This window comes from Falco naumanni, chromosome W (assembly GCF_017639655.2).
Source record: "Falco naumanni isolate bFalNau1 chromosome W, bFalNau1.pat, whole genome shotgun sequence".
In the NCBI taxonomy this organism is placed as follows: domain Eukaryota; kingdom Metazoa; phylum Chordata; class Aves; order Falconiformes; family Falconidae; genus Falco; species Falco naumanni.
The window spans coordinates 17,732,759-17,757,042 of NC_054079.1; the positions used below are offsets into that span (position 1 = coordinate 17,732,759).

At 43.3% G+C, this 24,284-nt stretch overlaps 1 pseudogene; it reads right to left on the reverse strand.

Annotated features, from left to right (window-relative positions):
• Positions 1 to 22,180, reverse strand: part of LOC121080423 — a 191,845-nt pseudogene extending 169,665 nt beyond the window's left edge.
• Between the last annotated feature and the right edge of the window lie 2,104 nt (positions 22,181 to 24,284).

Below are 24,284 nucleotides of genomic sequence, written 5' to 3' on the forward strand. Positions count from 1 at the left end.
ATGTCTTCCTATAGCACAAACCAATACCAGCTACATCTTTGGGGGAAGGATGGCTCTCATCTACATATAGCCATTTAATCTCATTTAATGTAGTCATCATGGGTCCTTCAGTATTCAACCAACAAGCAAAACTTCTCCAAACAGTGATTTATCCCACCCTAAGATGTCAGGTCTAACCTTGGCAGAAGAAATTACCCTCTGGAGGCATCTTGCATCTTCCTATTTCTCTCTCCACTGACTATAAAGATGACTCAAATTAGCTTAGACTGCACAATTACTTTTTATACAGCTGAAGTAATCTGAAAGCAACCCTGTCCTTTCTGGCAAGGTACCAGAAAGCCAAGCTTTTTGGCAAAACCCTTACTTTTGGGAACATCCATGGGATCCAGGCTGCCGATGAGGTCTCTGATGTACAGTCCATCCCTGTCCTCCTTGCTCAGCCAGTTGTTGCAGGGGAAGCAAAACCAGAGGTGAGGTCTATTCATGTCTGTCATGATCACATGGTCAAGGAACCAGCCTGCATTCAGTCCAGTGTTGTCATGCTCAATCCTAGAGGAAGAACAACCCTCAATTTGATATTTTGATTAAGACCAGTCACTAGTGTTGCAATTTTATGGAATATTTTATATTAGACAAGGCTAGGGCAACTATACACAAAATGCCTGTTTGCACCTATCTATCCACAGTGTTTCATAGTTTTACAGGGTATTGTGAAAATACCAACCCAATATATATATACACACACCTGTGGGCAGATATCACAGGTGCATATGTGGGCTCTTACAGCAAGGGGGTGCACAAAAACATACACACACCTGCACACTCATTCAACATATGCTTTTGTTCACCTTGCACTGCAGATCTAAAACATAAGTGTCTCTCCTCCCGCCCTGTATCCTTCCTACTCTTTTCTCTTCTTACTTTGTTTTATTCATCTCTTCCCATTTCCCCAGATTTCTTTGTATTACTTACTAAATTTTCATTTTATATAGGTCAGTCATATGGTGGCTAAACATAATTATCATTAAATTTAATTTAGCAGATGAAGATAGCAAACCCCATTTACTTCTATTGGGACATAAAACCAGACCTAAACACCTTCCATGATTGCATGTGACAGAAATACAATTCTTGGTGGGGAGCATGGATAGTTATAAGCAATACTGTAGGTGATTTCATATTTCAGTTCTAATCTTAGGCAGTAAACAAGCTTTTACCACCCCTTAACTTCACCTTGATAGGAGCTTATTAATGAATAAAACATGGCAACGCTAAAACTTCTGCAGCCTGTCACTCAATTAGTACCTCATGGAGCAGGTACGGTGGTAGTAACATTATGCAGGTACCTTATTTTCCTTATTTATCCAACTTTTTTTTTTTTTTTACTCTGAACACATCTGTTTCACTCCTCTCAAAAGCCATGCAGCTCCTGTAACACACATGCATCAAAAGCTACAGTCAAAAACCAGCAACCTCGTCAGCAAAGCACACGTGGTGGCCTGACAGAGCACTAGTGTTTAAGGATGCAGGAATGTCATTCCCAGCACCGGAAAGACCTACTTTTCAATGCCCTCTTTCCTGTAAGAAGTTTTAAATATCAGTACTTAAAGAATCTAACAGATTTTTGCCCTTCTCAAGCTCTAAGAGTCCTTCCAGAAGCCAAGACTGAAGCTTTGGGTGAAATGCAATGCTGGCCCAAGTAAATGCAAACCTTGGATCACATCGCATATCACCTCCAAGAATAAAACATGACAAAGGTTTTTCAAAATCCTCAACTAAACTGCCTGTAGAGGTGAGAGCTGGGGGAGCCTGTAAGACTTTCCCATCAGCAAGTAGGTTTCAGAGGTATCTGAAAATAATCTGTGAAAATATTTCAAGGCAGTGCCAATGAAGCAAAAATTACATGAAGAACTCCAGCTCTTTGGGAACACCTCACCTGTGGCTCCTCAGCTCTGCTAGCCCACCCATTGGTTGCTAAAATATAGAGGTAACAGCAAAAAACACAGGGACATTTCCAGCTGCTCCCCTCCAGGGTGGCTGGAAAATGCTCATTCGGAGTGGTCATGTCAGAGCTTCATTTCACCCTTACCAACCAGTCCTTGCTGGCCAACCAGAGTGAAAGACCCTGGTGAATCCGGACCCCTGAGAATCCACCTCAATTGCTTTACAGGACCTAAATATGCTTTTCATATCCGTTTCCCACTCCCAGAGGTGTCCTCTTCTGCCATCCTAGCCACCCAGCTGTTGCAGCACTCTCCAAACTAGCCAATTACAACAAGGTCTTTTACCACCTCATACCAGCATCCTCTTCATGCAGTCCCTCTGCTGCCATCTCCTTATCCCGCCTCATCCAGGGCATGTGTTCTGTCTGCTCTTACTTCTTCCTCTCTCTGCTTCTTCCTCGGCTGCTCTCTCTCCATTGGCTCTCAACCACTTAGAACCAGCCACAGCTGCACCTTATCTACATCAGCCAACCTGCAGCCCCTGAAACCAACCCACAGCTGTATATTATCAATGATAATTAACCCAGCTTCATTCTACTACACTTCCCCCTTTTTTTCTTTTTAATGTTTTTAACAATCATTACAACCTTTTTGCAAATAAAATTTTTCATACAGTCCTCTAACTCCTCTACAAATCCCCTTTTTTCCTTTTTTTATTTTTAACATTTCATACCTCATGTTTTTATCAACCATCACAAACTGTTTACAAATAAACTTTTCATACAATTCGGACAACTTGTCCCTGAACTCATACTCATATTCATTGCTCACTTATCTTGGGCTTTTCATCTTCTGCAGGTTGATCACCTTTCTTCTTATCTGCTTTCGCAGCATCTGGGATTTTGATTTCTTCAGAGGAGGGTTCTGATGGACATATAGTGCCTTGTCCTTTCACCTCTTGGGTCACACTGGACAGTAACCTGAGTGAGCTCTCAGCAGCAGTAGATCTAGAATACAGCACTAATAAATCATCCTGTGTCCTGAAAAACTTCTTAACATCTTTGTAGTCACCCATTTCTTCTTCAACTGCAGACACCTTCAACGAGCACATAAACACCAGCAAGAATACCACCAGGCTGAGCAGCAGCAGCAAAGGCGGGAGCCGCCCGCAGCACCACACTGCTCCCGCACCTTCCCCCAGCACAGCCATCACCTCTGTCTAGCCGGACCCACTCTGGACCCACCACCGCTGCAGGCTGCTGCCACATCTGGCTGTGTACTCTGCCACTATTGCCCATTGCCCTCAGTCTCTTCACTCCACGGCAGTCAAGCTTCCTTCTCTTTGATCCCAACAGCTCACCTTTACCAGTGTCTGATCCAGATCCCCAGGCTCTTCCCACCTATCTCAACGTGATCTGGATCACAGGCTATACCCACCTGTCTCCCCTACATTGAGTCACTACCATTAGCATTTCAAACATCCCCCAGCACAGCCATCACCGCTTATTATACTCAGTCTCATAGTCTGAAGGTCCTCACACAGGGCACCCATTGTCACAGCACTCTCCAAACCATCAAGCTACAACAAGGTCTTTTACCACCTCATACCAACATACTCTTCATACCAGTCCCTCTACTGCCTTCGCCACACCTCATCCAGGGCATGTGTTCTGTCTGCTCCTGTTTCTTCCTTGGCTGCTCTCTCTTCATTGGCTCTCAACTTAACCAGCCACAGCTGCACCTTATCTACATCAGCCAACCCACCGCCTCTGAAGCCAACCCACAGTTGTATATTATCAATGATAATTAACCCACCTTCATTCTACTACACCCAGCATCAAGCAGACCCCTTCTTGGTGATGGAGCAAAGAGGCTCCATAACCCAGCGAGTTCCCTGAGGAGCCACACATCTGCCTAGAGCTGAGCCAGAGACAAAAAGCACCCAACTGCATCAAAGGTTTCTTTCCATGCCCATCCTTTTTTCAAACATATATTTTTTAACGACCATTGAAGCTTCCTTTGAAGATTTCTCCTACGATTTGTATCTCATTCAAAGAATGACAGCTGTAGGATAGGGACTAGTTTGATTTTTTTGTGTGTGAAGTGTTAAGTGTGTGGTTCCTATTTCACAGGTGCAAGTGGAAGGCAATACAAAGTATATTGGCCCAGGTCAGGGAATGGAGAATTTAATTCCCAGTTCTGCCTTCCAGCCTGCAGTGTGATCTTTGCCAATCACTCCCCTCCTTTTTGAGCTTGTATTTTGCTCAAACAAAACCACTATGAATAACATCAAAGCAAAATCCATCCTTGCTCTGAAGACACAGCCTCTCCCACCTGCCCCCCCCATGGGCCCCCATTTCACCTGGGCCACTAAGCATCACTACAGATGATTAAACACAGCAAAATCCAGAAGTCGTGTTACAATGAACAAGAAACCCCAGCACTTAAGTAGCATAAAGCCACAGTGACAAGCAGCTAGTACTCAGAAAATGAATGAATATTAATAATCCGAGCAAGGGGGCTTGGTTTCACTCAGCGCTCTTCTCCGCATCATTGAAGAATTTGCATATGCGCCTTTGTTTAAAGGTTATTTTGTGTGTTCTGCAAATGCAGCCCTCATCCTCCCCTGTTCCATTTCAGATACCGCACCAGGAGCATCGCCGCTACGTGAAAAGGCTAGAACAGTTAACCTTGCCATGAAGACAAGAGACAATTAAATCCAGCCCAGCCTCCCCCAACCTGGCTGTCGGAGAGAAAACAGTCAGCAAGTGCAAGGCAATTAGTTTGTCAGGCTTGAGTGAGCATCGTAATGACAGCAGCTTCTCCCTGCATCAGCTCCGGAGATCAATGCAGCGCTGCAGACTGCTTCAGAGATGGCACAAATGTATTAAGTGGGACTAATTAGACCAAAGTTTTCAACACACTGGTCCCAGTGACTGCTGGGTTACGGCAGTCCTGCTTCTGGGCTGGGCTGTTTTGATTGCTGGGATGGTGGGAGAGCGGTGGGGAGGAAACCTTCTGTTGGAGGAGCACCAAGTGGGCATACAAAAGTGCCCATGGAGCAGATGCTTCGTGCATCTTGAAAGAGCTTGGGGAAGCACTGGAAAACGTGATGCAGCCCAGGAGTCAAACTCCTGGGAAGTCTTGCTGTCAGAAGGTAGAAAAAATTTGAAATGTCTCTTCCCTTGAGATGGATATGCAGCATCAACAGCACAGAAAAGGGGAATGTTTTAAGGAAAAATCCAACCGCTCCTTCTAGCGTTGTTCTAGCGTTGTCGATTAAGTGGTAAGAGAGTGAGTGAGGGAATATCCCACAGTGAATGGCTGCACTGAAGTTTAGCCATAAAAAGAAAGAGAGAGGAGAAATTACAGCTGGGCCGTGTCAGAGTCTGCTCCAGGCTGGGGTAAGAAATTCATCGTCTGATTACCATAAGGAACTCTTACACCAAACAATGCAGCACGCTGGCTTGCACAGCTCTGGTGACAAATAAAGGAGGGAAAAATCTGACTTGGAAATTGCAGCACTAAATTTCCAATGTTCAGGCTTGACTGGGTTCAGACCCAGGGACTGGACATGGCTTAGTCTAAAGCAGAATTTCACTTGGAGCCCTATTGTCCATCTGGGATATCAGGCTAGGGCAAATATGTTCCAACTGGGGGTTTTATTTCACATATTTAATTAGCTTTAGCAGCTCTAATTTTTTTCCATTGCCTGTTGCAGTTTTACCTGATTGCTTTGCAATAAACATCCACAGAACTTCACCAAAGATTAGTATATGAAATTCTCAAATATTTGTTGTATCTGAAGCTGTTTTCACATTCTTTTGGCTGAATGATTGCCCGCAGGTTGCACTGCTGGCAGTACTGCAAATGTACAATGATTTAGAGCGCTATGTCCACTGGTTGGGTAAAGTCACATTGCTAAAAAGCCCTACAAGAATTGGTGCATATTCCAGCACAGTATTTATAAATCCTGCATGCATCTCTCCTGTAGGCCATTGGCACAGACAACAGAGCCAGTGCCATGAGGGTTTTGTTACTACTTGGTATGTTGACAAGAAACTCTCAGTGATGCAGTTCTAAATGCAAAAGTACATAAAATAAACATTTGTACTAGTAAATCACCTTTTAAAAAAAAAAAATAAAGGGAAATCAAGAAGACAAATCCCACCACCTAAACAAAAGCCACATTTGAAACTGAAATTTCCAATATTTGTAGAGAAGTCTTCACTTCTAATCAGCAAAGAGCACCTTTTCCAAAGCTGAGCTTTTAGGAACAGAGGGAAAACCTGGGTACTGATCACAGCAGAGGCATAAAATAATAACCTTTAGCAGTGATGGAGTTACCTGAACCAATTTAGCTTTGAATCACTGCATTAATGATAATTTAAATTGCCTTTCTATTAGGTGCTCTATCTGACAATGCTTTGTACACACAAGACCGCCTGCAAAAGCCCCGTGGATGACAGGCTGCGCAGAAGCACAAAGCATTACCGTGGATGTCAGTTGGAACAAAATTTTAAAGATGCTCCATTAAATCATCAGAAAGAGTCAGTTCTTGGTGGCACCTCCCCACAACCCTGCCTGCTCCTGTCTCTGACGTTCAGCGGCAGCAGGGGGAGCTGGGTATCAGGGGTGATTTCACAAGGTCGCACAGCAAAACCCATCCTACAGGCTGTCACTCTAGGGAAAAATAAATGCCATTTGGTTCACCTTCTCTCTTATAGGAGGTAAGTTTCACATGGACTAGGGGCGGGCAGCATATTTTTAAGGTATATAGATGGCTGGGATGAGCAGTGGTCTATCCCTGTTGTTTTCCTGAAAGTACAGGCAGCTTTGCTCATCTTCACATTATCTGCTATAGGCTAGGTGAATCAGGACGCCGGCTAAGATGGCAGTTTGCCACAAGATGCAAAAGGATATTGGAAAAACGCTCACGATGTCTTTGCCTCATTCTGCTGTTCCTCCCTACACATCCACTATCGATCACTCCTGGAGAGAGGACACTGGCCTGGATGGACTTATGGATAGCCTAACTGAAAAAAACCCCATATGTTCAAACCATATTTACTCTTGATGCAGAGCTCCAATAGCAGCATCATTAACCTCCTTCTTGGAGCAACAAATACTCCAGGGAGTTTGGTCTACAAATATTTTGCCAAGACTGTTGTCACGAAGCTGACATCAGTCAGCAGGCAGCTGGAAATACTGCATAAGGCAGCATACATCCAAAAATACTCCAGATGGAAAAGAAACCAGCTGAAAAGTGCAACAACTGCAAACGTCTCTGTACCAAGGACATTTTTTTCTTTTGCTACCAATAACCTGACCAGCAGAAGAAATCCTGCTTAAATAAGCACAGAATTAGTGAAAAAAATGGTCCAAGTTGAAAGGATTTAATTGAATGAGATAAATTGCTTAGGGGTATAGCAGCGCGATGACACCCAGGAGCCAAACACCAACCCAAAACCATGAAAGCCCGTGTCTGAACTTACCCTGAAACTTTACAAAGTGATGTAGGGCACAAAGAACAGCCCCTGCCTTATCCATAAGCATTCCCAGTATAGATTTCTATAGCCTTAATGGCACACATTGGATATGCACTCCTTCACTTCATACTGCATGGAGCAGCATCATATTAATATCAGTTTTCATCTTTGGTGGCGTGATTTGCATAAAGAAAACAAACCAGTGGTATTTAATTTAGACAATCTTAGTTATGCTTTATGTCTTTGTTATGTGCAACTTGGTGGCTGTTTTCTGGAGAAACTGTATATAAAGCAGAGAGTGCCATCGATAACATTGCAAAGGTTGCTCAGCATTTCTCCATATTAAATTATATTTTGAATTGCATCCGCTTTGCCAAATTTGGAGGCTAATTTTACTTTGCTGAAAATGTCTATCTCATTCCCATGGAGAAATATTTTTGCAAATTTTAAGGAGAATGAGCTCAGACGTTTTGAAGACTGAGATTAATGAGTTGGGGGAAGGGGCAGGATTTTGAGCAAGGCAGAAAGGTTGAATTCTTTCCAGGAAGGCACCACACACTCATCCCATGGGGAAAACTGCCCAGGCTTTACAGTCTGAAAAAATGCTGCTGGCACTTATCAATAGGGACCTGGTTTAACAGCTAAATTCCCTTAAAAATCTGCCTGTTTTGAGTAAATTCCTGTTTCTCACTCTCAGGCTTGACTTTCCCTCTAGTTGGTACCACCAGCTACTACACACGTAGCTGCAGATGGATTATAATTTACACATACGCCAATTCTACTAGCTCTTATCTTTGGGTCATTCAACACTGCTGCCTAACACCCTCTCAGGTGGCTTTTATTCCTGAAATGCCAAGCACAGGCTAGCCAATATGCCTAAGCAAAAGAGAGGAGAAATTTCCCACTTTGTTTCTTTTTCAAAAGTGGATATAGACTCCAAAGTGTGCTGTCACTTGACATTGCCCCAGATCATTAAGTCTTCAGAGCATGGTGTAAGTGCTGCAGATTTGTACGGGCATAAATCAGAGTACACTTATATACATAAACAGCTTTAAAATGGGAAGCAACCCGAGTCATTAAAGGAAAAGCATTGCAACTCATCACTGAAGAAGTGCTTTGGCAGTGATATGAGGAGCCTTCCTCCACTGCACTTGGGGTTTGTTGGCTTCCTAGCCTGATCAGCCCCTTCTACACCAGCTTCCTAACACTTCTTAGTAACTATTCAGAGTAAATAAACTTGCATTCCTGTATTCATTTATTCCAGAGCAGTTAAACAACAAAATCACATCTTCTACAATTTGGTATGGCTTAGCTGTAGTAGAGCTACAAACATTAACATCCTCTAAAGACCATCATGTACCTGGTCTGCAATTCATATGTATTTGCTGGCATTAGGAGCAGGAAAAGTTCTGTATAGCAACCCAAGACCAGGTAGAACAGACTGCCAGTTAAAGGTATTCAGCATAGGAAATAAAATTAAAAAAAAACCAACATCAAAAAACAGATTCACTGCACAGTCCTCAAACTGAGTAAGAAGCCAGCTGTCACTTACCAATTATTTCATCTCTCTTTTAAACTGCTGTAGATGCTAAATCTTTTCTATGTCTTTTTAATTTTCTTTTTTAAAAAAGGAAAAATCTTCCCATGAATATTTATTACAGTTGTCACAAGCTAGACAAGGTAAGCCTGACACTGAAAAGTGGATTCGTTTACACTAACAACAAACAAATAAATTTGCTACTAAATACTGTGAATGAGCTGGCAGCGGCATTCCCAGTTTAGTTTTGTATTTGCGCCTCAGCATGATGGGAAGCACATGAGCTTGGACAAATACAATGCTATGGAGGATCAGCACTGTTTGGTCGGCGCTGGACTGTGGAGAAGCAGCTCATACCTGTAGGAAAGGTCTTGGTGACTGCCAAAATACCACCAAGCAATGCCTTGGTGTTCAACTCACGTGCCCGTGATGGAGCCTGCACAAAGAAACTCCTTTGCGGTAGTGCTTTTAAGCTTCTAGCTGAGCTGTAGCCGGTGCAGGATGGCAGGTGGGGATCTGGAGGGTTGTGTGAGCTGGATTTGGAAGCAGGATTTTCTCAAGAGGAGCAGCATTTTGCCATCACCCACCCACCCCCTCCAGCCCTGGCGGGGAGGCGTTACCGTGCCTCCCAGACAGGCAGACAGTGACCGCGAAGGATTCAGTCCCTCCCAGACCCAAACACTACTTGGCTAAGCCTCCTTGCCTAAACAAATGCCTCTTTTGGGACACAATTTGGGTGCTGCCACTTTGATGTTCCTCCTGACAAGCCACAGTGAAAATTTGTGTCTGGTTTTCACAGTTACCTTATTGTTGGCCAACGTTAATGTTAAAAACACATGATATTTCATCAGCTTGCCATGTCTTCCCTTTACCGCTCATGACAAAAAGATCTGAAATGTCATGTATTTCACTACCAGCACACAATCACAAAAGAAATAAGAAAAAAACCCCTATTCTAACCAAAGCTGAAATGGTAGTACCATCTTTAGGCAATGCATGATATTTTAGCTTTCTGTCATACACGGGGAAATGTAAACACCTATAAAATGTCATGCATTTGCAGTCATAAGTGAACTCATGTAAACATTTAGTTGAAAGATGCATGAGATTCCATCCTTTTGCCACATTCACCCAGATGCATAATAAATTTGGGGGCAAACTATTTCTTGGTTTTCTTCGTATTTCGGAGACAAGACTACCGATTAAGCAGATCCACATGCACTCCTACACTTGGACTAGCTTTTTTCCTTGATGTTCCTCAATGAAGCACTGTAACGTGCTAGACTTTGTTTAGAGATGCAGGAATTTTGCTGATGTTTGGGAAACCCCCTGTGGAAACCTGTAGTTGCAGTTCTAGCGGTCACCTCCTACGGGACCCGTTTTAAGAGCCCTGAGCTGCAGAAGGTTGGCTTCCCATGCCTTTCATCCTTGCTTACCAACACCTCAGCCATCTGCTCTCTGCAGCAACAGGGACCAAGCCCAAAATGCTAACCCAGGTCTGAACAAGCTCAGATTGCTGCTGCTGCAACCTAAATTAATCCCTGCATGTCCTTTCCTTCTTTCTTTCATGGAAGATGTGGTGAGTCCAGGAGGAAAGAGCAGGCATTAACCAGAGTGCCAGCAAAGATGACTTGCACAACCAGTAGCTCATTTAAGACCACAGCCAATTAAGAAATCTGTTATGGGGATCTCTTGACTTCTTCTCTAAAGGGCATACAGTTTGGGTTTGGTGTTGTTTTGTGGTTTTTTGTAAGGTAATATTTGGATTCTTTCCATAGCCACGTGCAGCAGAGCACTTTCACAATGAAATGGCTCCTTACATAAATGCTGACCACAAGAAAACTCCCTGGAAAGCAGGTTCTGCTTTGATGGTTTTGCCAAATACTAGGAGACAGGTTTGGGTGCTAGAAGCTCTTCTCCCAAAGAGCTGCTGCTGCTCCCAGCTCTGCTATTGACCTGCGATGGGATTATGTTACCTTTCACCTCTTTGCCTATGTTTCCCTCTCTGATAAATCAAGAGAAATGGTATTTTGCTTTATAAATTCACTGGGATGTCTGGATGAAAATCACAGAACAGAGACAAAGCATTTTGTATGGATATAAAATGTACAATCAGCAGGTTCTCCCTGGTGTTTCTAGGGATGCTGGGATAATAAAACTCCCTTGACTAACTCTGATTTCTGAATTTCAAATATGGCAAACAGGGCTGGAATTTCATGTATTTTCTTTACCATTCCCATATCATTTTCTTTACAGACTCTCATGTTTGAGTTGCTTCACTGGGAAGAGAAGCTCTTTTGAGGGTAAAATATAAAATAGCTGCAGGTACCTCTTGTCGGTGCTATAGAAATTAAGACAATGTGAAGTTACCGTGTGACATTAGCACAGGATTAATAATTCTGAAACATTTTCAAGAAAACCAAAACAATAAGAACACTGAAAAACAGAGACACACAGCCTCTCTTAGACCCCATGGAGAAGGGATTTCTGCTTTATCTTAGGGCAGTTGTCTGGCTACGGGGAAATTACTACATGCAGAGCTGGGACTTTGTTAAAAGTCACCTTGCTTTCATGGGAGCTGAGCACCTGCTGGCCCTGATGCTCGCTTTTTAAAAAAAAAAAAAATTCTATTGAGAGAGTCAAAAGCCTTGTGGTAGGTTCTTAAATGATAACATATGTTTTCCACTAAGTTCAATGCAGTGATAAGAATTGAGAAGTTGCATCCAGAGGGTGACATTGGCATCAGCTGGAGGAAAAGAGAACAGTGCCACCACAGTGACATGCAACCACAGCGGTGTGTAACAAGGCATGCAGCAGATAGGATAGAAACAGGCTAAATTAGGGATCAGCTTAAATTCTCCCATTTCTGCTTGCCTCAGATTTCCTATGGCTGAATGCAGGTTTGCAAAGGAATCTGGTAAGAAATATGCGACTACAAAACCCATCAACAACGTTACTTCAACCCCACTGAGTTACTCTTCAGAAACATTCAAGGACACTTATCTCTGTGCCTGACTTAGCTTGGAGACCTCAGTGGGATTTAGGCATGCAAACATGGCACATCATGTCCACTCCAGCAAGCGATGAATATTCTCAGCTCCTAAATTAGGAGCTCCTAATTTAAGCTTTAAGAAAAGCAAGTATCCCCACACCTTGCAAGTGCAAGCCTTATATAATACGGAACTCCACGCACATTTCCACCTACAGAAAGGAATGCAGGTTTGCAAAGGGATCTGGTAAGAAATATGCGACTACAAAAATTCAGATTTCCCTGGTGATCCTGAAATACTTTTTAGACTTATTCCCTGCACATCCATCAGTACAATATTATATTTTATCAAAATGCAATAAAAGTCCTCAAAGATACAGATTTCCTTCCAGATACTCACTTGCTTGTGAGATGAATCTTGTGAGTAATCCCAAACTCTCCAAAGAGAGTAACAAAGACGTTGGCATCGGTTCCTGCTCCCCAGACATCTCCTGTCACCGTGATCACCTCGTAAACTGTGGAAGGAGAAAAGAAAAATCAGGACAACAGGAGAAATCCCTCACCCTATACATTATGGTTCCAAGTCAGCCCCAAACCGGAGCTGAAATACAGTCCCCAGAGGCGGTTCTCTGCACCCACCACCAAAACAAACCCATCCATTGGACAGGGCATAGTCACTGCTAAGGATCAACCCAGCTGGTGAAAGTCATCACATCAACCTAAAGCTGCTGGAGACACTTTACATGGGCAGAGAGGGGTTGAGTTGGGATAGATTTTGCTGAAAATAAAACACTTCTCCGTGAACACATCGCTTCCCCTACCGTAACACACGGGTACGTATTACGTATAACAGATGAATTTATGTGGAGTGTTAGAGGAAAGCTGTTCAGCTATTTTTCATTTATGCACATGTCAACACAATGCACGCTTTCCTGTTTGCTCTGATAATATATTTGTATGAAGTTGAGAAATCACTATAGCCAGAAAGTTTGCATTTCAGTTGTTCTGGAGAATTTACCAAAGACCAAATGGTAAATCATGATGAGAAAAAGGTAGAAAAACACTTAAAGAATAGTCTCAAAGCTCTATCAATTTATCTTTCCAAGTAGTAGATTCAGTAGCAACTTTATTACCATATATATATATATATATATCTTCTTGGGAGACACACAAGTTAAAAACAACCTTTTACTCAAGTGGAGAAAGACATGAGAAGATCCAATGGCCAGAAGGTAGAGCTAGATAGGTTCAAATTCTAGTTAGACACACATTTCTTAAGCAGGATGATGAGTGAAGTTAGAACAAGACTTCAGGCTTGAAAGCAGGTTACCGTCCTGAAGGACATGCATTGGTTGTCTCAGTACAAAAGGAATTGGAAGAAATAATAAAAATTTGCCTCTGGCCATACCAAGTATCCTCATGGCCCCACACAATGGTCATTGGCTAATAAAGATATTTCAGGCTCAGACCTATAAGCTGGAGGAAAAACTAAACTTTCATCATTTCATCTTGCACAGCCTGACTGCTAAGTATGTGATTTCTCAGAACAAATATTGTAAAAGTGCCCTTCTTCATGGGGACATCAGAATTTATGTATTTTGTTAGTGCCCATCTTTCCCTCACTACATCACATATATATTCAAAAGAGGAAAAAAACATATTGGGACCGCTCTGAGCATCTAATGTTTTTCCCCACTAACACTGAAAACAACATCACGGAGAAATTAAACCACCAATTTAACTAAAAAACAGAGAGACAGAGTGTTAGAGCAAAAGCCAGGCCACTCCTGTAAAGCTGGTTAGAAACTACTCCTCGTTTCCAGCGGCTCTATTGCACCGAGACAGAAAAAAAATACCATAATATTTCCCTAACTTTATTTTTCCACGAATGTAAATAGGACAGAAAGGGGTCATTACTAATAAATACAGTAAGTTATGATCTGTGCTGGGCTAAATTTTAAGAATCCCTTGGCTTGGTGTATTTCATTTATGGGCTCAAGGAAGAGGAGATTTCATTGCAAAAAAAAAAAAAAAAAAAAAAAGGATCTGAAATCCACAGCTTGCACATGAGTAATATGTACGAACAGTGTTTGCATTTCACCTTCCTCCTGTTAGTGTTCACACATGCCAACGGGAGATGTTTGGCATCGCACGGTGAGACAGATGACATCCTCGCATTAGCCATTAACAGGAGGAAGACTCGTAATCCGCCTGCCCCAGTGATTCACCACCCATCACTTCATGGGTTTCAGTGCCGTTATTGACTTTGCTTTGGAAACAGCAAGCTTACATCATTAAGTTATAATATTGCTGCACTTCTTTATAGCAGCCTTTTATGTCTGGCCATCTCAAAGCATACTGCAACTTATGTGCACCATGGAAGTACTTATCACCATCAGAGCATCCTATAGGCATGGCCGAAGTGGCATTTGCAACTGAGCATCCTTCTGCAAGTTCTCATTAAGGAAAAAGGGGCTTTAACACATCGTCCCCCTTTTCCCCACAGAGGCTCAGAAAAATTTTGCCCCATTCCTGTTTTCAGGGGGTGAGGTCAAGTTGTGCCCAGCTTTGTGCCAGTGGGCACATGGCTGAAGGCATTTTTCCTGTGAAAAGGGAGGGGAAAAAAGTCAGCACAACACTCCGTAAGTTCCCAGACACCTTTCAGAAGTTTGGGCAGGTTTTCTAGTGAGGTTTTTTATTATTGCTGGAGAAATGCTAGGACTTAGATGTGGCAGGCAGCCTGTCACATTACATCTGCCCACGTTACAGCAAGTGAAACCCATTCCTGAGCCACTCTGCTGCACCTCTGTGGGTATTGATGTCACCTCGTCTATACATCTAAACTTCATTTCCTCTCAGAAGATGTAAGCCAGACTGATCTACTTCCACTTTTCAACTCCTAACAAATGAGATGATGGAACACAAGGAAATTGTCTAATACAACACCATCAACAAGCCACAGTATTGCCTCCTTAAAAATCAAACCCCTTCTCTAATTCCCACAATGGGACTCTCACGGTTGCAAGGAAACACAAGCCTTGAGTACATATAGATTTGCACTTTAGGTTCACAACCCCAAATTCAGCCTCCACATGCTGCAGTAAGCAGGCAGCACGGTCGAGGTGCAGTTTCTACCAGGACAGATGTGCTGAGCGCTGCCCAGGTAGCACATATCATTACTAAGCACACACTGCAGTTAGCACTATTTTAATTAACTCTGCACAGAGGGTCAAAAGGAGGGGCTGAGTTGGTGACAGCAGCATGTCACCACATTTGACAAGTGCCACGATGCACCCCTGAAAGGGGAGAGTCCTGCTGCCCCTTCTCCAGCACTACAGCTGTGCAGCCAGCTGTGCAAGTAAATGATGTCACAGCTTTCCAGTGATGTCATGGACACAGGGCTCATGACTTCCTTTGCAGGAAGAAAATAAAAGTTTAATACCAATATTGATGCTAGCTCTTTCTGGAAAAGGCACCTGGAGAACAACACAGCTTATTTAGCCTCTTCCTTCGGAGATGTGAAAGTTCAGCAGTCTAGATCCAGGATTGTTTCCTTTCTTTGCATTTATTTTTGGTCAACAACTGACAGCTGATGGGTGTCATCATTCCTGGGAGCATCTCTGCAGCTTGAGGACCTCAAGAATTTTTTACCCCAAGCCCCTTGGCTGGGGTGTGATTTAAGCATTTGTGATTTAAGACACAAGAACTGTAGACTAGTGACGTTTCTGAACTACCCCAGGAGTTTGCTCCTGAATAATTGGATATTCTGGCTTTGAGAGAACAGGTCCACCCTTAGCAAATGCCAAGCACAAACATCTTGTACTTTGTGATTTGGGACAATAAAGCTGAATTAGCTGAAAAGCTTGAAATTGGATTTCTGTGGAAGTCACACTTCTAACCAACAGTGGAACCTAGGTTCAGATCTCAGATCAATTTGCAAGTAGAAAAAGATCAGCTTTGCTATTTCAGTGCCTCAGCTGTGAAGGGGAAAATTAAGAAAATACAGAAGTTAAATATCTCAAGTACCACATATGTTCCATCATGAAAGCTAGGTCTTCCCTTCCCATCAAATTCCTTCCTTTCTTTTTGGTTGGACTCATGGTATTTCCAAATTTCTTCTTATTTTGAGTCCCTAGTTTTCAAACCCCTCTCTCCACCACTCAAGAGATCTGAATTGCCTACTGAGGATCCACCTCCATCACTGCTGTGAATATTCTCAGATCATGGGTGTTAATGTTCACCAAAAATTTGCCTCTATAGTGTGAAGATGCCAGCCCTTAAAACCCCTACACTGATGGAAAATATTTGCCCAAATTCTCCAGAATCTCCCAATTCATTTTTAAGAGGTGCACTGTGTAAATAAGTTTGGCCACCTTTTTATTCACTTTTATTATCCTCCACCTGCATCAGTTTCACATGGAATATATGCCTATTACCAAGAAAAGTTAAAAGAAAAATAATCCATCAAGTTTATTTCACCAAATGGAAGGGTAAAAAACACCACCAACCAGCTCACAACAAAACTGCAATATTTTTTTGCAAAGTAATGAAACACAAAGGTTGCTGTTTTCCCATCCCTTGACACTCATGCACGTAGTCAGTTCCAGATTTCTTTTGGGGCTGTTGCTTGGTCTGACAGCTAAAGATAAATTATAGCCAAGTTTTTCAGGATAACATGAGGTTTTGGTATATCACTCCAGATTTGGCCATATCCTACTATTTAGTCTCCTCCTCAATGGAAGCAATCACCGAATGCAAATATTGAGAGCATCCACAGGGATTTTATGGTTAGCATTGACATTTCCAAGTGCATCCACAAAGTGTCCCTCTCTCTCTTACTAATTTGTGAGATGTCAGTATGCAGCGGCTTTGCTTTTAGCTGTGTGACATCGTTGAGAGTTATAGAGAGGAACCTTTAAGCTCCTCAAAGAGATGTGCTCTCAAAGTGGAATTTGGGATGGCTGGCTCAACCCCATTGACATCTCCACAGCCAGCTGAGAGACCAGTCCTAAGCAGGCACTGCAACATCTTACCAGCTGCATACATCAAGAGTTTCTGATCTTCCCGTCTTAGTCAGCAGGACTTGAAACATGAACTTTCTTCAGAGTTTTGCAACAACTTTTGGCTTCCATGATGTGAAAAACAACTCATTTATATGTATTCCTGCTGGCCTTATACATTGAGATGTACTTTGGCAGAGGTCTCAGCCTCTCCATGGATGAGTAGCTTTGCACCCACCATACCCCTAGTTCCTTCTTGATCAAACATAACAAACCATGACAATTCCCATGTCCCTGTGTCACATACTGGCATTGGTCATCCACCGCCTTTCAAACATGGATAGGATGCCTCAAATGTCCGTATCTCTTCACCCAAGCTGGTGTTTGGTCAGGTCATTAAGTCTGTTAAGATGCTCCTGCCCACCTGTGCTGCTCGTAAATGCTTCTCCGACCAGAGTTGGCTTAGTTCATCACGCACCATTGGTAGAGGAGCCCCAAAGAAAGGTCGCAAAAGCAAAAGGGAGAGTACTGGATCCCAGTTTGAACATCATCCTGCTATGTAGGCCACTTCTCACAGGAAGACACCTACATTTAGGTGCTGTTAATTGGCAAACCAACTCACCCCCAAGGTCAAGGTAAGTCTATTCCAAGTGCCCAGAACATGGCCAAGTTATGGTGACCTACAGTGTTAATATGGGAATGCTTGACTTTCAGGCTGGTCTCCAAACCTTGCTTTTTTCCCCACTGGGCTAGACAGGCAACACAAAGCTTGTAATACAGCCACTGATACAGACTCTTCTGTTCCAAATATTATCTCAATCAAGTGGAATTTTGTTCACTTATGTAATCTGGTAGATATTGAATCCCCAGCTGACTCCACTGTTCAGCTATCCAGCACGAAGACTTTGGAAACCGGTAAAAGTTTCAGCAAGCTAAACAGAACTGATTTGCTACGGACTGCAAACATATTACCACTTTTCAGGGGCATGTACAAGGTCAGTAAAGGAAACAATAGATGCCAGTTTCTTTGCTGAAAATAAGCGTTCAAAAATGGTCATTTCAAGCACAAGATAGAGACAGCATAAAATCAGGATCAAGCTACATTGCAGTGTCACTGGAAGAACTTACAGCCATCTCCCTGTCTTGCAGAAAGAGCTGATAGTATAAACCTGTCCATTCGATGTCCAGGGCAGAGAAATACTCACTTCAAAATGGTCACTGAGATTATTGTAAAGCTGTAAAGACTGAGAAGCGGAGACAGAGATCCTCTAGCTAACAGCATGCAAAATTCCCTTAGCTCCACAAGGAAGGAATATCTTCAGGGCAGAAGAGTGATTTGGCTGATAAATTCAGGTTTTTCTGACTCCAACAACATGGGACTGCTTAGTGCTAATTATGGCAGTGACTGCAGATCCCTGCAGGTAACGTTCTCATACGGCGAATATGGGGAACTGAGCTGGAGCTCATGATGATGTCTAACTGTTGTCTAGCAAGAGTGGCCCTTGGTAGAAAAAAATTAAGGGTTATACCACAAGAATGATTAAAGAGGTGGGATAAGGCAACAAAGCTAGTGAGGACTCATCAAAGAGTTTGGGTAAGGAAGAGGGAAAGCAGAAATAAGAGCTGAGCCGTGCTGTGAGCATGGGCAGGGAAACAGAGGGGCTGAAAGCTCCGAGGTGGCTGCAAACGTGGAACATCTGAGCATGCACAGAAGCACCCACATCCTGAAGGCAGTCTGACACCCTCCAGCATCTCTGCCTTTTACTCCACTCTGAGCTGATCTATCACATACCACCATACACCACACCCACGGCAAACCTCATCTTCCTCATCCCTACCTGCTTTCTCCAAGGTCTGCAAACCCATGTCCCTGGGCGGCACGCACAAGGCGAGCAAGAAGTAAACCCTCCTCCACCAAAGCAGTGCAAACAGCCAGCAAGATGCCGTCCTTGCCTCCCAAACCAATACACACTGCTCTGAAGCCGTGGCTGTCAGAGTCACCTTCAGATGTATCTGTTTAGTGGGATGCATGTAGCTCATCAGTGGTAATGGTTGTTTGCACTTCACCATATTTTCATTTGGGAATTTGTTGGGGCTTTTGCTGTGTTGAATGATTATACTGAACTTTGAAGCAAGTGGAAAAATACTGAAGAAATAAGACGAGGGCACGATCAGAGCAGTGGAATGAAGAGGGAGGAACAGGTTGCAGGTGCTTGCACAAAACCAGGGCCAGCAGGACGCGATAAGAGGAGCTGGGAAACAACAGAAAAGAGCCTACGTGCCTGAAGAAGTAGAAACAGAGATCTTGCCAATAAACAATTGTTAACCAATCATATTACTATACGCTTGTAAAGTAGCCAATCATATTATCACACGTTTATAGAGTGCCTTATAAAAGTGTGCCTGGTTTGTACAATAAACGGATCAGATCTTGAACTCCATGAGTATTTGAATCTGACTCCCGCTCGCCCGAAATGCCCGCAGCAGGAATTCACTGATTATTCTTAACATTCACTAATGTTGATTCATGCAAAGCACAGATCACTCTGGTTCCTACTGAAGCACTTCAGCATATGTTTGTCTTGGAGCACCTGAAGAGTACCTTGACATTTATGCAAAATACTTGGAAGGTTTTAAGGGTTTTAAGGGTCTGTGCTGACTGTTGCAGTTTATATTTGCCAAAATTATGCTCTACACACATGCACACAACGGTTAAATATTTATTATAGTCACAGTTTTATTGGGACCATCCTTTACCCACTGGGAAGATGGGCCTTTGAAATCAGCGTTTGTTTTTATCAAGTCACAATTTGGGCAATAATCTCCTGTCATGCACAAAATAAGTCAATTTTTTCTCTCATTCATTCTGGGGCAAATTCTAACTAACTCCATTGACTTGAGCACAATGACTTTGGATTCGTATTGGCAAAACTGTGAACAGATTTGGGCCTCACACGCTATGAGAGATTGCTTGCTCTTTATATGCTTTAGCAAAAACAGCTTTTGAGTCCAGCATGGATGCCAAATTAATTATTCAAAGCAAAAGAGAAGGATTTTTTCCATGAATATTTGGACCAGTCGCACACTGTTATCCATTTTGCTAGTCATACGAAGAATTGCAGAATTAATAGTAACTTGCATTTTGAGATACTTCATGGACATGAATTAGGGAAGTTTCCTGCAAACCCACCACTTTTACACACAAATAGCATAATCTTGAGCTCTGAAACATCATTTATCTCTTAAAATATAAATCTAAAGCTGAATACTGTCCCGCCTGTTCCCACAGGCAGACTAGTTGTGGTCTGGAGTTTGTTTTACTTCATCAGCTATTGCAAAATCAACATTTCATTCCCGTGCACTGTAGGAAGCTAAACTCAATTCATCTGGTGCTCCAGCTATCACTTAAAAGTGCTTTTGCCTTAGCACCACCAGAAAAAAAACCCAACCACCTTAGTTCTTTGCTGGAACAGCAAAGTAGAATTAGCTTAGCAATCGACATCTTTGTTATTTGAGTTTAAATTGCAGCTGGAGGAAAACACTGTGCCTCAGGGGAGAGAAACATTTTCAAGAAAAACCTGTTCCATTTCTTTCATTATCTTTCAGAAACAAGGAGGGCCTGCCAGGACATGGGTGTCTCTGAATCACAACTGTGGACAAGAACATTAGACATTGCTGTCCAATGCGAAGGGTATAACGCAGCCTGGGTAAAATATGATATTGATTTTACCTGCGGCACTGAGCAAAGTCGGTGGCAGAGCAATGTGTCTGCAGAAGGCAACTGGAAGTAATTCCCTGCTAGCACGTCACCGGATTCAAACAAGAGCCCCACTTTCTTCTGATTTTCCAGGCAGCAGGATAACCAAGACCAAGGAGAGATGCTGTCCTTGCTGCCAGCCCTGACCCTGGTACCCAAGTAGAAAGAAGAGCAATTTCACCAAAAAACACTTTTTTTGCTGACCTCCCAGCATCCTTGGCCTGGAGGCATTGCACATGTTGGATTCTGGATGTTCCCTGACATGAGCAAGGGAAGACATTCCTTCCCAGTTTGTTTCTGGGGAACGGCAGAGTTGTTTTTTCAGGGAAAAACATGCCAAAAACAACGTTTCAAAACCGCTCGGCCTGAGGCAGTGGATCCAGCAATGCCCAAAGTACAGTATTTTCCCACAAGCTGTCCAGATGTTGCCAGGTTGATGGCTGTGATCCTTCTCCAGACCACGGTCTTCTGATGAAACGCAGTGTATCATCTAAAAACTTACGCCACTGCACAGCTCACCATGCACTGAACTAAAGTACACTGTGCATATAAAACAAGCAGAGTATTTATTTTACCAACACAGTATTCAGGTTTTGAGATGACTAGCAGTATTTCCCCAGCCTGTTTGGTTACTGACAACAGCCAGAGAGACAGTGCTGGACCTCCTGCTTCTACATCAATCCGAAGTGGTCCACTGCCTGCTCGTCCGATTGCTGACACCACTGGCACACTCCTGCTGCACATGCTTGAGCAGGATTATGCATCTTTGCTATGTATTCTGCTTACATAAGGGGACTCTGCTGACTGCAGCTTCTGAACAGCACCACAATGCAAATATTAATTAGGAGAATGTAATTACAGCAGTACCATGCACACAACAAAGTGACTTCTTAAACTGAAAAGCTAATACAGGCGCAACCTGTCACTGCCACCTCACACAGTAAAAATGCTTATTTAATTAGAAATATTCCCCACATAGGAATGACTAGTGCCTGCTCCCCCAGGAAAGGCCCCGAGATGGGCATCCACATGGCCAGCAGTGTCACTGGCTGCCCAAGAGGGGAGATGAGAAATGATGGAGCTGACCTTTTTTCTTGTCATCTTCTGCCACATTGGAGGAATCTGAATGATAGTCCCAAAGCTCCTGTTCATAAATCTCCAAAAAATTATCATCTGTCTTTCCTTTCTTGGACTTGTCACCTTTCTTCTTATTATTATCTTTACTTTTTTTGCCTTTCTTCTTCTTTTTCTTCCTGCGCTTGTAGTCATCCTCATTCTCACTGATATGCTCTCTTCACTTGTTTTTTTTCTTTTTCTTCACTTCTGGATCAATCCCTGAGTCCTCAGACTTTGATTTCTTCTTGCTTTTTTTCTCCTGGCTTCCATCTTCCCCATCTTCCTTAACTACCTCCTCTTCCTCCTCCTCCTCCTCTTCTACTTTGTTCTTTTTGGTCTTTTCACTCATGTAATTGTTTTTCACCCCCTTTTTTTTTTTTTAACAACACTCCAATTGCCTTAACCTCACTTCTGCCACCTACCCTGACTCCTTTACCAATTGCCAAAGTCCTTTAGTCCTCCTCTCCCTGCCTAGGGCTGTGCTGCCCTCGTTTTGCGGTCCTTCTTCCTCCCCACCAGCCCAGCGTAGGTATGTCCTGGAGTCCCTTGTCCTTCCCAACCCACAGGTGCCAACAGCTCACCTCCTCCTGACTCTTTCTGCCTTCCTTCACCTCCTTGACTGAGGCATCTGCCTCTCTCTGTTGACTCTCCTAGTCTTTGGGTTTTCTTCTTTTTGTTATTATTATTTATTCATCGGTCTGTGCGAAGAACTTTCTCTTTTTTTCAGAGCTGCCTCAGCCCCCACTCGGGGTCAGTTGACAATCTGGGTCTACAGTATCAGGACGTGCCAATCAAGGTTGTAGCTCCCAGGAAAATTGGTCAGATGAGGGCACATTGTCAAGTCACTTCTTGTTCTTCACATGCCACCTCAGGATGGGGCAAAACAGAGGCATTTGTCCTTATAACACGCAGCAGCTTCAGAAACCTCATGAAAAATTACTTAGTGCTATCCAGTCATGTGGTTATGAGACAGATGGGCAGGTGAAAAAGGAGACCCACCAAGCAACCATATTGCATGGTCTGTATTTCCTCTCCATTATTCATGGTGACAGGATCACCTTACTGATAACAAAGGTCTCAACTTTAAATGGATTTTTTTTTTCTGACCAGCCAGGCCAGTGACCAGAAAAAACAAGCACCTCTAGGATCTCTGGAGACCTCCATAGCACCAGCAACACACTCCTGTGTCCAGCTCCTCTGTCCGCGTTACTGTGCGGTAGCTCCAACCAAATGAAAAAAAAAAAAATATCTATGAATTGAATGAACTTTACACAAGGTGCCTTTATGACAGCCCATCTTGGGCAACCAAAGAGGAATAAACCTTTTAGATTAATAACTGAGCACAAGCACAAATATACCCCTCTGACAGCTCTCATGGGCAAATACTGAAGTGAGATAGGTGGAGGACAGAGAAAATAAATGATGTGACATCACGGTTGGAAGGACACTGCAGCATCAAGCATGCCCAGCACCCTGCTTGCACCCAGGGATGTCAGCAGGGGCTCACCTAACATCTAGTACACACAACAGGGGGTTCACTCCCATGCCCAGAGGCAGGTATGCCAGCAGGAGGACGTAGGAAGGGAGTAAGGGTCCTTCATCCTCTCTTACTATCTGAGCCACCATGGTCCAAGCCCCACGATGGTGTAAGTGTCCAGCCCCAGCTGTTCAGCCTGGGCTGGCACCCAGCCCTGCAGAGGCTCCAGGAGGCTCTCATAGCAGGTAGGGAAGGACAAAACACCATGAGACCAGGTCAATCTCAGCTGCAATCAAGAGCTGGTGATTTATAGTCTGAGAACGGGAAGAGAAAAGAAGAAAAAATCGTCATTTTCTTCATAGGTGCTTTTATGGGTTTTGTCATAGAAAATGAAGTTTACTTAAAAACTGTGATATAGAAAACCATATCAAATTTCTCTGGCGTAGCTCAAGTGTACATAAACCAAGCAGGGCAGCCAGCCTGGCAGTAAATCACACTAATGGAAGAAGCAAGAGCTGAATTTATGGCAGGGCTGTGGGATGATGATACAGAGCCTCTTGCTACCACCCACCCTGCCTGTGGGATAACTCAGCCCACAGCTTCCTCAAATGGCAAATTAAGTGTGATTTGCTTGATGGTATGCTGCCCAAGTTAATGATACCATAAGTTTTGGTAAGTCAGAGGGTTTGGCCATGCTAAGTCTTTAATGCACATGATTTAAAATTCTTCCTAAATAAATCTGGAATTTCCAGGAGCTAACATGGAAGCAGGGGGATGCCATTGGCAGTAGGTTATCAGGAACATGAGGAATAGATATTTTGATGGCAGGCTGCAGAGCCCGAGCAGGTTGGCAGTGGCATTACCCGGGGTAGGAGTGGATGGAGAGCATCAATCTCAGAGGATCCAGAGTTGGTGGGGTCTGTCCCACTCACCTGAGCAGGTGTTTGGCACCAGTCTTCAACAATTTAATGTGAAT